This window comes from Balaenoptera acutorostrata, chromosome 2, assembly GCF_949987535.1.
Source record: "Balaenoptera acutorostrata chromosome 2, mBalAcu1.1, whole genome shotgun sequence".
NCBI classification, from domain to species: Eukaryota; Metazoa; Chordata; class Mammalia; order Artiodactyla; family Balaenopteridae; genus Balaenoptera; species Balaenoptera acutorostrata.
This window is the reverse complement of record NC_080065.1, coordinates 112,991,321-113,006,041: the sequence shown is the minus strand read 5'-3', so window position 1 is coordinate 113,006,041 and position 14,721 is coordinate 112,991,321.

The following is a 14,721-nucleotide window of genomic DNA, read 5'->3' as shown; positions in this document are numbered from 1 at the left end:
ATGTCCCTCTTTGTTTTTTACTGACTTAATGAAAGTCACTTATTAGTATTTTTAACCACAGAAGTTAAAATTTACATCTGTGTGTGTTATTCCTGGCCATGTGATTTAAGGTGCTGGGAGTCCTGTACTGCTGGTTACTGGTTACACTGAGCCCCTTGTGACTGTCTGCCCCTCCCTGCCTGCATCCGGTGTTATAGCCATACTGCCAGAGTTCCCAGCTCCCACAGTGGACCTCAGTGGCTGTGATTAGCGTTTCCACTGTACAGGATGGTAATAACGCCCATCCCAAACAACTGTAAAGATTAAAGGAAAAAATTACAAAAGTAACATAGTGCCTGGCAATGGTAAGAGCTCAATAAATGTTGCTATTGTTATTGGGGTATTTTGCACTTTTAAATACTGTCTATTTTCCTAAGTGAAATTTAGAAGCATTTTTCAGGTTTCTGAAAAGCGAAGTTCTTTGAGATTTTTATCGGGATCACAGATTTATAAATAGGAAAGAACCAATTTACAATACTCATGTTTTTTTAAATCTAGGTATATGGTATGTACGTTGAATTCAAATACTTAAGATTCTTAGCAAAATTATTTTAAGTTTATTCCTATATAGTTTATAATTTTAGTCATTGTCAATTGGATTTCTCTCATGTGTAAATTATCGCAGAGGCCATTTATTTTCCAAGGTAGATTAGGTATGAAAATAGGAACACAGATCCAGTAATTCCTCAATGTTTGCTATTTGCTGGTTGAAGGCTTTTTCACTGGCAATTCCAGGGTTCTAGAAATCTGGCCAGGAATCAGATACTATCAAATTGTCTTCATGGTGTTGACCTGTAGGTGGTGCTGTTGGTCAGAGCAAGCGCCTCAGTTGGGCTGGGCCGAGAGTTGTGTGGACTCTGCTCTCCAGGAAGTCACCGTGGAAAAGGTTTTGTGTTCAGCAGGCAGATGTGCTAAGCTCAGCGCCCCAGTCTTTTTTTTTTTTCAAACTGAGTCTCTTTTTTTAAAAAATTAATTTATTTTATTTATTTTTGGCTGTGTTGTGTCTTCGTTGCTGTGTGCGGGCTTTCTCTAGTTGCAGAGAGCGGGGGCTACTCTTCGTTGTGGTGCGCACGCTTCTCATTGCGGTGGCTTCTCGTTGCGGAGCTCGGGCTCTAGGCATGCGGGCTTCAGTAGTTGTGGCACGTGGGCTCAGTAGTTGTGGCTCGAGGGCTCTAGAGCTCAGGCTCAGTAGTCGTGGTGCACAGGCTTAGCTGCTCTGCGGCATGTGGGATCTTCCCAGACCAGGGCTCGAACCCGTGTCCCCTGCATTAACAGGCAGATTCTTAACCACTGCGCCACCGGGAAAGCCCTAGTGCCCCACTCTTCTGAGCTGCTTTCCATTCCAGCACCACTGGTTGCCCGCCTTCCCTTCTGCCGTCTGATTACACGATCATCTCTGCTGCAGTTGATTACTATGCTTAAGTAAAACATGAGCCCCGAAATGTCAGAGAAAAAGCGATGGCTGTTTTTTAATCAGAGTAGTGTCTTTTAAATTTAAAACATTAAATAAGCTTTATTTTCCATCCACTCCCCCCTCCCCACAGTAAGCATATGTGTGAGGTTACTCCATTTTTAACAACTCCAGGGGACATTGTGTTTTACTTATACCATGGTCCAGGCACTTTTCAAAGCACTTAAATATAAACCCATTTAATTCTCATAACAATTCTACAAAGTAGGTATTATGATCCTCATTTTACTAATGAGACAGGTACAGAGAGGGTAAGCAACTTTCCCCAGGTCTTACCGCTGATAAACGATGGGCGCTGAAATTGGCACCCAAGCAGTCTGGCTCCAGGTTAGTGCTCTGGTTATAGGAACTGCAGTCCCTGAAACTGTGGGGCTCTTACAGTGCCCTCCTTCCCTGCCTGCCTGTTTCTCAGTCGCTGATATTTCCTTTTTCCTTTTGTATTGTTCTTTATTTTTGACATAATCACGAACTTAAAAATGGAAGTACAGCACAATGAACTTTTCCCCCGTAAACTGAGAATATGTTGTTGACATGATTCCGCATCAACTCCAAATACTTTAGCGTATATTTCCCACAAACTACATTTTCCTACATAACCATGTACAAGCATCAAAAGCAGGAAATTGATGTTACTAACATTCTAATTCTTAGATCCTTTCACCTGTCATTTGAGCCAGTAGAGTCCTTTCTGGCAAAAGGAGCCATGCTGTCATATCTCCTTAGTTTCCTTTAGTCTCTTCTTAGTTTTATGGCCTTGATACTTTGGAAGTTACAGACCACTGACTTGGTAGGATGACCCTCAACTTGGTGTTTCCTCATGATTAGTTTCAGGTTGTGCGTCTTTAGCAGTACGATTGCAGAAATGGTGCCGTGTTCCCCTAACTGCGTCCCATCAGGTGGTGCATGATAGCGTTTTGTCTATTACTCACGTTACCATTGATACCTTGACTAGAGTGGTGTCCACCAGCTTTTTTTCATTGTAAAGTGTTTCTCCTTTGTAAATTAATATGTCTTGTAGGGAGGCACTTTGAAACTACCTATATGTTCAGTTCTCAAACTTTCCATTTATCCACTTATTTGTCTCTATTTTCCTATTTTATCCAGTAAGTTATAATCTATTTATTTCATTCCTTATTTGGATGCTCAGAATGTACTTCGATGTCCCTGATTTGGCCAGCAGGATTCCCTTCAAGCTGGCTTCTGTGTTCTTTGGATGTGTCCCCATTTTTTGGGCGCTTCTTTGCTATTTGAAACAAGATGTCTCAGGTGGTTCTTGTACTTTTCCTTCTCCAGCCCTGGAATCAGCCATTTCTCCCAGGAGCCCTGATTCCATTTAGTCAAGAACCGTATTTAGGAGCCAAGATCTGGTGTAGGTATGCCTATTGACATGAAGATGTCACTGCTCCTAGGTCCTCACAGAGGACAGAGCTGGGAAATACATGTACAGTTGCCTTTTTTTTTTAATAAATTTATTTTTTATTTTATTTATTTTTGGCTGCGTTGGGTCTTCGTTGCTGCCCGCAGGCTTTCTCTAGTTGCGGCGACTGGGGGCTACCCTTCGTTGTGGTGTGCGGGCTTCTCATAGCGGTGGCTTCTCTTGTTGTGGCACACGGGCTCAGTAGTTGTGGCTCGCGGGCTCTAGAGCACAGGCTCAGTAGTTGTGGCGCATGGGCTTAGTTGCTCCACGGCATGTGGGATCTTCCTGGACCAGGGCTCGAACCCGTGTCGCCTGCATTGGCAGGCAGATTCTTAACCCCTGTGCTACCAGGGAAGCCCCCCTACAGTTGACTCTTGGACAACAGAGGTTTGAACTGCACTGGGCCACTTACACTGGGATTGTTTTCAATATCATTACTACAGTACTGCAAGATCCATGTTTGGTTGAACTTGCAGAATTGGAACGTCATATACAGAGGGCCAACTATAAGTTTATACTTGGATTTTCCACTCTGCAGAAGGTCGGCACCCCTAATGCCCGTGGTGTTCAAGGGTCAGCTGTACACACAAGTATGTCTATACTTACTTCTGAATCTTTCTGCTTATACTGAGAGCCAGGAGTTCACATCAAAACTTCCACATCCAACCCAACATTACAGGGTTCATTTTGGTTTTTTCCCTTTCAGTATTTGCAGCTCTTATCTCTGATAGTAAGAAACTGCCTCTCATTACCCTTGATGTACTTTCTCATTGGAATAACCTGTTTCCCACCCTTCTGAGGACACCTCCCTCACCTTCTGGTTCTGAGGGTGCTGGTCTCATCTCCCGCATGGATGTCCTCCTCACCCAACTCAGGCACCCTATGCATAGCTGCCCCTATGTGAGGACAGCCTTCTCACCCACCTAATGGCTTTAGGCCTGAACTGTTCTGGAAGAAATGAGGTAGAGAAAGAGAAACTGGCCTTTCCTTAAATGTAGAATTTTTAGTGAGAATCAAAATGTTACTTGACTCTCCCCGACCTTGCTTGTTTGTCCGGGAGCTGAGCTGCCCAGGGGTTCAGCCGGATAAATGGGTGGCATGGGTCTGGGAGGTGGAACACCTGAGTTCTAGGCACAGCTCTGCTTCTAAGGGGCTGGATGCTCTTAGAGAAGTAATCTGACCTCTCTGTGCCCTAGCTCTCTTGTCTGCAAAATGAATAGTCTGGACCAAATCTGAAGTAAAAAAACTGGTGCCCATGGGCCAAAATCGGTTAAGTGGTTGAGTCATCCTTGGGAGTTAGCTTTCAGAAAAAATCAAATTTAAATTTCTTTAGATGGAGGCTGTGCACGCCAGTTAGCTACAGGTGGGCCACAGCTCGGACGATCTTTTCCAGTTTCACACATCTCCTTCCAGCCCAAGGATTCTATGGCTTTATTCTTTAGGCTCTGATGAATCAGGCTTGCCCCACTCTAACCCTTCTTGGCTAAAGACAGTGTTTCTACCACGAAGAGTGAAAGAGCCTATAGACTTCCAATAAGGGCCCTGCTATTATTTAGGATATGATTTTATCTCCTCTAACAGACTACAAAGAACGAAGGCTCAACAAGGTAGTTTCTCGCTCCTATTTAACAGTCCAGGTGTAAGTAGTCCAGGGTGGACTGGTGACCCCATGGTGTCTGGGCCTGAAGCTTCTTCTGGTTGCCGTTCTGCTTGGTGAAGATGTCTCATTGCTACCACCTGCATAATTAGGGGAGGGCACTCTTCCACTTAAAGGTGTGACCCAGAAGTTGCATACCTCACTTCCACTCACATCACATTGGCAGAACTTAGTCACATAGCACTTACTGTATAGCCAAATGGGAGGTTGAGAAACAAACCTTTATTTTTGAGAGCTGTGTACTCAGACAAAACTGGGGTGTTCTATTATGTTGAGAGAGGGAGAGAGGACAGAATGGATACTGGGGGAAAATTAGCAGCTTCCACCACAGTATTTGTTAAAAATATTCTCCTCCTCCCACTGTCTGGAATATCCTCTGTTGCATGTCATTTTACTTCCTTATGCTATCTGATGATCAGCCAATTAAGAATTCATTTAGATTCTGTCATTTCCCAGGGCTATCCGTTATTCATCCCTTTGGTAAAAAATAGAAGTAATCAGCTTCCAAAAGCAACCAGTCAGGGAAATTTTAAAGTTAGTTAGGACAGAGTGGGAGGTGGAAGAGATAAGTTTGGACAAATGAGACAGTTGGAGGAAGGGTTGGCAAAGATTGGCAATCCTGTAGGGAGCCAAGAGGCCAAATGGAAAGAGTGGGATCTGGAAAAGTCAGTGCTGGTAAAAGAAAAGTGGGAAATGGGAGAGGGGCTGGGTGGGAACCAGATGTGAGCTTCCTCTGCATTACCTCTTTGCTCCATTTTTCTACTCTGACTCAGTGGATTCTTAATCTATCACATTGGGGCTGTCAGAAAAGCTGGATTCGATTCCCAACTCTGGACCGTGTAACACTGGGAAAACCACATCTCTTCTAAGACCCCCATCTTCCTCTGTAAAATGGGCATAATCTTCCTACCATACTTCTTTTCCCAGAACTATTGTAAAATACAAATGCAATATCGGATACAAGAACTTTCTGGGTAAAGTGTAATAGACACCTGATATTATTGGTTGAAGTGATGGAGCTCCCTGTGTTCTGTGTGGAGCTGGTCTAGGCCTGGGCCAGCCCAAGGGCTCTGATTTAATTAAGAGAGGCTTAGCGGTCTGGACCGATGGGGGACCAATGGGGGTCACCCCTGATTCAGAGGTCATTCCTTTGGCAAATAGGGTCGGGGGGAGATGACATAGTCTGGGGGGTTAGCCCCTATTTGGCAGGTCCGGGACCTGGGCTATTAGAGTAGACACCTATCTGGAAAGGAGGAGGAGGAGGAGGAGATGGGCATGTCTCAGGTGTATGGTCAGAGAGAAGAAGCATGTTAGGCTGGGCTCCTGTAGCTGTGGTGGGATCTCCAGTGCTTTCTCTGATGAGCTCAGAGTCTCTTTAAGGAAGTCTTAACCCAGGACTTCTGAGAGAAACCCAAGAACCATGACTGGAACTGGTTTGATCTTGGATTGCAGTGAGCCAAATGCCACACCACTGAATTTCTCTCCTTTGGACCTGATTTGAGCTGGTGAACTCATATTCAAATTGTTACGCTTTCAGCTGCGAAAATCTGAGTGGAAAGAGGAGACATTTTCTCCAGTTTAGGGATCATTTAAGTATGCAATTAACATGAGGGCATTCAGCTGTGAGCCAGGAAATGCGCTTCACTCATGATCTCAAACAGAGCCTGTGAGCCTTATGTTCTGTGAGAGAGGTTTTGCCCGTGTCCTTTTTTGGGGAGGAGATGATACATTGCCTTCTCTTTTCTGGGGATAACATGTGGGGCCAGTGTCTTAGGGATACATCTTGTCTTATTTCTAATTGCAACTTGGAGAATCAGATGTTAGTTTTATACTACTTCCCTCAGAATTAACAGCTTTCATTTAAAAAATATAACAAACTGTGTTAAGAGTAACCAATACAATTTATTGAAGGTTTTTCTTTCTTGCCTTGAAGTAATGATCTGCCCCAACTTAAAAAAAATTATGCATAATCATTGCAATATTTCCTGGTGTTTTAAATCCAGACTCTGGCTACCCCAAAACAGAGTGATCAAATGATTTTAACCTCTTGAAATGGAGAAGAACCTCTAAGGAAAAAGTACCAGGAACTTTCTACAGCTTCTGGACCGTAGACCCTGTGGGAATGACCCAGTGAATTTTTATTCCCGCAGTTTGCCCTGAGCAAGGAGTCAAAGAGAAGACGTCTGCTCACCTCTGCCTACCTCTGCCGTCTGCCTTTGTTGCCAAGTGGCAACTCATTCCAGTATCTCCTGTGAATACAGGTAAGCTGAGCCAGCATTCCCCATTTGTATTGTTTGATCTCTACACATTTACCGAGGACTTTCTCGTGACCACACTGCCTCGTTTCCTCCTTGAGGGATTTCATTTTTTTCTTTCTCACAAAAGCTCAGAGCCACGCTGGCTGCAGCCGCTACGGCCTTCCCAGCAGCACTCTCCGCCGGGCCTCCCAGGGCTTCCCCACCACAGAGGGTCCCCACCCCCATCAAGATGTCACAGCCTACGTGCCGCTCAGGCTAAGTGACTGGAGTCACGACATCCCCTCGGTCCTGGGTCTTTATAAAGAACCTAGTCAGTGTGCTGTCCTCTTTCTCCCCCAGCAGGATTCATCTCTGTAAAGTACATCCTCTGAAGAAGGGAAAAGCCCAATTGTTCCCTCTAAGTTGCCTAAATGACTTGATGGGCTTGGATTTTTAGTAGCTTCCAGAAACAAAAAGGGCTTTTCAACTGGACAGACCATTTCCTCCAGCGAAATCTCCCTGGCTGGCCTTTGTTTACTATTAAGCAGCATAGGGCCGCCGCTCTGTGGCTCATAGTCAAAGAATCACTACAGGAAATTCACTTCAGGGTTATTATTGGACTTACAAGGTCTACTTCTGGTTTGTTATTTCTTTTTCTTCTGTGTTCCTTAACAACAATAAGGAAGGTTACAGAAAAGTTTATATGATCATCCTCACCCCAATGTGAAATTAACTTCTCCCTCTTTTTGCACCCCCATGGTTATGATGCACCTGTAATTTTTATTTATTTATTTATTTGTTTGTTTATTTTTTTGGCTGCATTGGGTCTTCGTTGCTGCACGTGGGCTTTCTCTAGTTGTGGTGAGCTGGGGCTAACTCTTCATTGTGGAGCACGGTCTCTAGGCACACGGTCTTCAGTAGCTGTGGCACGTGGGCTCAGTAGTTGTGGCTCAAGGGCTTAGTTGCTCTGCAGCATGTGGGATCTTCCCGGACCAGGGCTCGAACCCGTGTCCCCTGCATTGGCAGGCGGATTCTCAACCACTGTGCCACCAGGGAAGTCCCTACATTCCATTTTAACCAAGGGCAATAAATTGTGGAGAAGTGACAAGATGAAGGAAAAGGGTTTGGGCTTCTAGGGGTAGTAAATTGTGGGACGCTAGGTATACAGGGGAAACATGGAAGACAAGGGTTATCTAGTAAGGTTTAGTTTATGCAGACTCATCTGGGCGCTGTCTCTACCTCTGGTGATAAAGGTTGTTCTTTCCTTCCGGGTATGAGAGAGGAGGACACCTTCACAAGTCAGGTTAAGCTTTTAGGCAGATGTGGGGGGATGGACAGAGAGCTTTTCCTGTGTCTGCTTTTTCTCAACTGCCTTCAGCTCAAAAGAATCCTTCTGCCAAAGTGGCATATTTTGGGGTGGCACATTGTGATCCCTTTCATGTTTTTGGTAGAACTTGGATGTAGTAGAGACGGCTCATTTCCTAATCCAACATCCATCCTCTCCCTCTTGTGGTGGCACGATTGCCTAGAATAAAGACAGACAGCATCTTCTAGTCTCTTGCAACAAGGTGTGGCCATGCGTGAAAATAGCTTGGGTTCCTGAGGACTTTTAGGTGCAGCTCTGGACTGCCAACCCCTAGGCTCTTCTGAAACAGAGAGATAATCTTCTGTCTTGTTTATGCTGTTGTAATTTTGGTGTTTTATTACTTGCAGCCACACCTAATTGTAACAGGTATGTTGGTTTAACATTTGCATTTCTGAGGGAAAGATTGGGATTAGAAACCTAAATCTAGCTGGGATGATCATAGAAAACCATGCCAGTTAGAGGTGTTCTGAATCTTACAACAGCCTCAGCTGAGGTTATTTTCTTTGGTAATTTATTTCATATTTATCCACTCACCAATATGGATCATGTCCCCTCTTTCCTTCTTAGCCTTTGGATTAGAAATATTAATAACAAATTAGTACATTAAATGTTGACATACTGATGTGTCCTATTAGGCTGAAAGTAGCTGTGCACCTACAACTGGCAACAAAGCAAGAAGTCTGATATACCCATCTTGGTGTTTTTCACTCTTAGGCATAAGGAAAGAGCAAACAATCACTTTTTTTTTTTTTTTTTTTTAAGATTTTCCCCTTTTATGTTTATGTCATTGGAAGCAATTTCTGTTTCCTGGTGTCCTTTATAGGATTTGAATTTCTTTACTGCCTAGTCTAATTTAGCTCATATGAATAAGAACTTCTTGACAATGGTATGTTTCCTTATTTTGTAAACTAGTTGTTTCCTATATAGACTGCTTGTCTAAACTATGTTTCGCTTACCTTAACCATAAAGGAAGAAGGAATTCTGTTTTTTTTTCAAGGAGTGGTGGCTATGGTGACGTGCAGACGGTGCGGAGGGGGCAGTCTGTGAGCTATACCTCTAGGTGAACAGGTTTGTGAGCCATGGCTCCATGAGAAAATGCTTTCCCTTCAGTTTTAAGTGAGTAATATGTTCCCCCCCCCCCCCCCCCGCCGCAGGAATTCCCATTAAGCTCAGACAATCATGAAGTTGGGAACTTTCTCAATCTAATTGGAGTCATGGAACATTAAGATAAAAACTTTTACCTCGGGCTTCCCTGGTGGCGCAGTGGTTGAGAATCTGCGTGCCGACGCAGGGGACACGGGTTCGAGCCCTGGTCTGGGAAGATCCCACATGCCGCGGAGCAACTGGGCCCATGAGCCACAATTACTGAACCTGTGCGTCTGGAGCCTGTGCTCCGCAACAAGAGAGGCCGCGATAGTGAGAGGCCCGCGCACCGCAATGAAGAGTGGCCCCCGCTCGCCGCAACTAGAGAAAGCCCTCGCACAGAAATGAAGACCCAACACAGCCTAAATAAATAAATAAATAAATAAAAAATAAAAATTAAAAAAAAAAAGGCCCAACGCAGCCAAAAAATAAAATAAATAAAAATTAAAAAAAAACACAAACTTTTACCTCTGCATGCCCCTGCCCCAAAAGCAGATTGGGTCATCAGGTTGGCCGTTTTGGGAATTGTTACTGTTAATCTCTCTTTTGTCCATCCAGTTCGTAGGCCCCAGCTACAGAAGCTGAGACGGTGGAGGAGCAGGCTCTCCTCCCCTCCAGCAGGAAGGGGGTTGGCACATGTGACAGACTTTCCAGGAGGAGGCAGGCGAGGCCGGTGTGGCTGGTCTGGAGTGAGGCAGGGGGTGTGGACTGGGACCCGTGGTGCACACTTTCAGGGACTAGGAAGAGAGCTGGAATTCTGTCCCATGGGACATTAATTATATATGTAGTTTTAAAAGCAAAACTGGAATCATTCTGTACCCATAATCATTTGTGACTTATTCTTTGAAATTAGCTATACCTGTGTTTTGGGTCCATAGTCTTTCTGATGCACGAGTTTCCTTACCTAGGTAGCCCTAGCCTGTTGCCTGTTCCCTTACTGCCTTTGTAAGAGAGAGAACTAGTCTAGCTTTTCCTACCAACATAAAACAAATTAGGAAAGAGAAAAGCTGCCACTTTCCTGTGTATGCATCCATGAAAGTAGTTCCCCTAGAACTGAGTAAAAACCCACAAATGGGCATTTTCCTGACTGGAAAAGATTCTTTTTTGTTACTGGCTGGTCTCTTGCCTTCTTTGAAGCCCAGACAGAGGATAAAATTGAATTTGTACACAGTATATTTTTTTTAATTTTTATTTTTGGCTACGTTGAGTCTTCGTTGCTGCGCGCTGGCTTTCTCTAGTTGTGGCGAGTGGGGGCTACTCTTCAGTAGTTGTGGCTCACAGGCTCAGTAGTTGTGGCGCATGGGCTTAGTTGCTCTGCGCGTGTGGGATCTTCCCGGACCAGGGCTCGAACCCATGTCCCCTGAATTGGAAGGCGGATTCTTTCTTTTTTTTTTAAATTTATTTATTATTTATATTTGGTTGCATTGGGTCTTTGTTGCTGTGCGTGGGCTTTCTCTAGTTGCAGTGAGTGGGGGTCACTCTTCGTTGCAGTGCACGGGCTTCTCATTGCGGTGGCTTCTCTTGTTGCGGAGCATGGGCTCTAGGCGCGTGGGCTTCAGTAGTTGTGGCACACGGGCTCAGCAGTTGTAGCTCGCGGACTCTAGAGTGCAGGCTTAGTAGTTGTGGCACACGGGCTTAGTTGTTCCGCGGCATGTGGAATCTTCCTGGACCAGGGCTCAAACCCGTGTCCCCTGCATTGGCAGGCGGATTCTTAACCACTGCGCCACAAGGGAAGCCCGGCAGGCGGATTCTTAACCACTGCACCACCAGGGAAGTCCTGTACACAGTATTAATACCATTAGTTAAATTATAACACCTTAAAATAACATTATCTACCCATCTACTCTTATTTTCTTCAGAATCTCACATAACTCGATATTTAGTCAGAGTGATACTCTGATTTCTCTGAGAAATTAATATGCCCCTCTGCCCTTCAGCTGATATATCAGTGGGGCATTTGGGGAGATAGTCTGTTTGCTTTGCATCACTAGGCTCTTTTTTGTCATTGTCACTATTGTCAGTTGATAATCAACAAAAGGGACACAGGGATTATGGCATGTGCCAGCCTGGGACATGAGTTGCTTTCAGAGTTTCAGCACTGAGAATCTCAATATCCAGTCCTGATTAGTCAAACTTCATAGACTCAAGTGAAAAAGACAATGTTTTGAGAGGCAAGTACAGCAAAAATGATTGGCGTATTTTGGGTGGTACTTGATGGCAGGTTTACCCAAAACAAAGCAAACAAACAAAGTAAGCCAGGGATGTTTTTTAATAGGTGGGTGATTTCCCAGGGTTTATACAGGTGTCAGAGAAAAGAAATCCTTTTCAGGTTTGTCTGTGCGTTGGAAAGCTTTGCTTGGTTGATAGCGAGAAAAAGACACCTCCACATTCTCACACACACAGTCTGAGGGGAAAAACCACTCACAATCCCCACCCAGCTGGAATTCCCCGCTTGATCCACTTTTTGGTGAAACCTAAGATCTAAGATGGGACAGCTGTTTCCAGCTGTAGTCTCATGAGCCCAGTATGTTCTGTGATTGGTGTGGATTTGTTGGGGCAGGTGGGGGGTGGCCACATACACTGCAAATTCATACCAGGTTGAGATTTAGAGGATTTGGGAGCAGTATTCTTGGCAGGTATTTTCCTGAATTATCATAAGGAAAAAAACATCAAATTAATACAAAGAGGTTTTTGCTTTTAGTGCATTTTCTTTATATAAAACCTAAGTTTCCTGGTTGTCTGTCCCGTGTGGAAGGAGTAAGACACTTGAAATATATTTTATTAAAGCAATCTGAGGCCCAGAAAGAGGACAAGAAACCTGCCATTTGTAAGATTCAGAATCTCGGGAAGCGGTAATTCCCAAATGGGCGCTCTCGGGTGCAGAATCTGAATGGATGGATGGGAGCCAGAGCGTGGATTTTCTCCACTGAATGGCTTCCAAAAATGCAGGAGCCTCTACTTATTTGGAAGCAATGCCCAATAACAGGAAACTCACCATTAGAAAAATCCAGAGAGTTTTCACTTGAACACTCTGATGGATTCTTGAACAGTTTAATGGATTTACTCCCAGGAGACTCTAAAGAAATGGGAAGTTTGGGCCCCTGGAACTCCTGTGTGTGAGGCTGAAATGAGGAGCAGCTTTGGTTCTTTACGTCTTTGGTTCCAGGGCACTGGGTGCTGGCTGTGCAATCCCAGCCGCAGAGGGAATTAGATGAGGGTCCCTGTGTTGCTGCAGGAGCCAAGGGTGCCCGCACTGACCTCCAGAGCTGGGGCCAGACAGCAAGTGGCAGGCAGACTCAGTTCAGCCCGAGATGAGATGGAAGGCCCTGGGCAGCCCTTGTGCAGCTTTTGTTGCCAGGGCTTTCAATCCTGTAGTCCCTTCTCTGAAAAGGAAACCTTTTCTAGAAATGTTTACTTTTAGGAAGTAAACTTAGGGTGTCGAGACATGTTTCCAAGCCTACAAAGAAAAGCCTCATCCAGTGATACAGGACTATTTACCTGGTTTCTCATTCAGAGTTTGGTCTCATTCGGTCCTAGATAATGAAAACATATTTCAGATATTCTAAGATTTGAGGAAACTAATGAAATAGTAGAGTTTACTGATGTTTTTGTGCTCTTAAAAAGGAATAGTGACCAGACAGAGAACAGACTTGTGGTTGCCAAGGGGGAGAGAGGGTGGGATGGAAAAAAAAAAAGAGAGTGATAACTTCAATTATCCCATATTATGGGCCCAGGAGTCATTCTGGATGTGTAATTTTTTAGATTGCTCTATCTAGGCTTGGGAAATAATCTCTTAATTTGGTCGTTTGTAAACATATTAACTGTGCTTTGCTGGACATCTGTTGAAACTATTATAACTTCTTTTCCTTGAATGCTGTTTTCCCAGTGAAGCATGTGCGGTTGTCTGTTAAAGACAATGTTGTGAACTTTGGACAGTTTCTGAAGGTGCAGAAAATGTGAGTTTAGACAGGAGACAGCCTAGCATAGTGGTCAGCAGCATGGCTTCTGGAACCAGAGCATCAAATCCCTGGCTCTTCTAACTAACTAGCCCTGACCTTTGAGAAGTTACTTAATTTCTCTGTGACTCAGTTTCACTACCTATCAAATGGGGTGGGGAACGTGGTGGCCACTAGGAAGTGCTTTGCAAACCTCCAGCTGCAGAAAGCATAAGTGACCAAGGGCCCCAGCCACTGTGCTCTGACATCTGTCACCGAGGTTCGCTGAGGCCAGGTGGTGCCCACGGCTGCTCCTAGCCTACTGAGCGTGGCAGGGATGTGGGGCAGACCCAATCCTGGGCCACGTGGAGCTCCTTTGTTTGCCACTTTGAGCTAAGGACTCCTTGACGGCTTTGCCTAACCCACCCTTTGTGATGGTTCCAGCCAACATTCTCTGTGTTTCCTCCCTGGGCTCAGACTTGCATTGTGGTCTGAGGTCTCTCCGGGCCTGGTCTGGCTCCCAGCATTCCTCCCAAAGTGAAGGGGGCACTGGTTGGCCTCCAAGCTGTGTGCCAAGTTCAGGGCACCTCCCTGCTCTGGTGTTGGCACCCGCAGGGCTGGTAGAAGCCTGGGTGACCCACTCAGAGAGGGGGACCCTCTCAGTGGGGCGCCTGTGCTCTCTTTTCTGCTGAGTGGACGCTGCCTGACTCCCCGGCCCTCACTGTTTGCTCTCCAGCAACAGCCGTTTCTCATTTCCTTTGCTCTTTTTGTCTAATCATCTTCTGTTTCCCCACTGCTTTATGGCCTTTATACAGAGAGCCAGGCCTGGTCATCAGAAAACCAGAATGCTCTTTCTCTTCTGATAAACCTCCCAAAGTTGTGCTGCTAGTTATTCTTCAGGCTGTTTTTCTCTCTCTCTCTCTCTCTTTTTTTTTTTTTGTATTTTGATCTATATATATTTTAAAAAATTTTTAGTGAAATATAGTTGATTTACAGTGTTGTGTTAGTTTCAGGTGTACAGCAAAGCGATTCAGTTATACATATATATATTCTTTTTTTACATTCTCTCGCATTATCAGGTGTTACTGGATATTGCGCATAGTTCCCTCTGCTGTACAGTAGGTCCTTGTTGGCTATCTATTTTATATATAGTAGTGTGTGTATTTTAATCCCCAAATCCTAATTTATCCCTCCTCCCTTTCCCCTCCCCCAACCCTGGGCTGTTTCTCTTTTTAATTGTTTGGTTTATTTTTGTCTCTTTATCACCACTGCTTGCTTTCTTTGAACTATCAGGGTCTGCGATAGTCTTGTTGCTTGAGAATTCTGGAGGGTTGAAATCTGGATAACTGAGGTGATGTGAGTGAATTATGTAAGAGTAGAAACTGATGGAGCAAATGACAATTTCATTGTTATCTGGGAGACGCAGAGAATTTTTAAGCTCAAAACAAAATGTCCT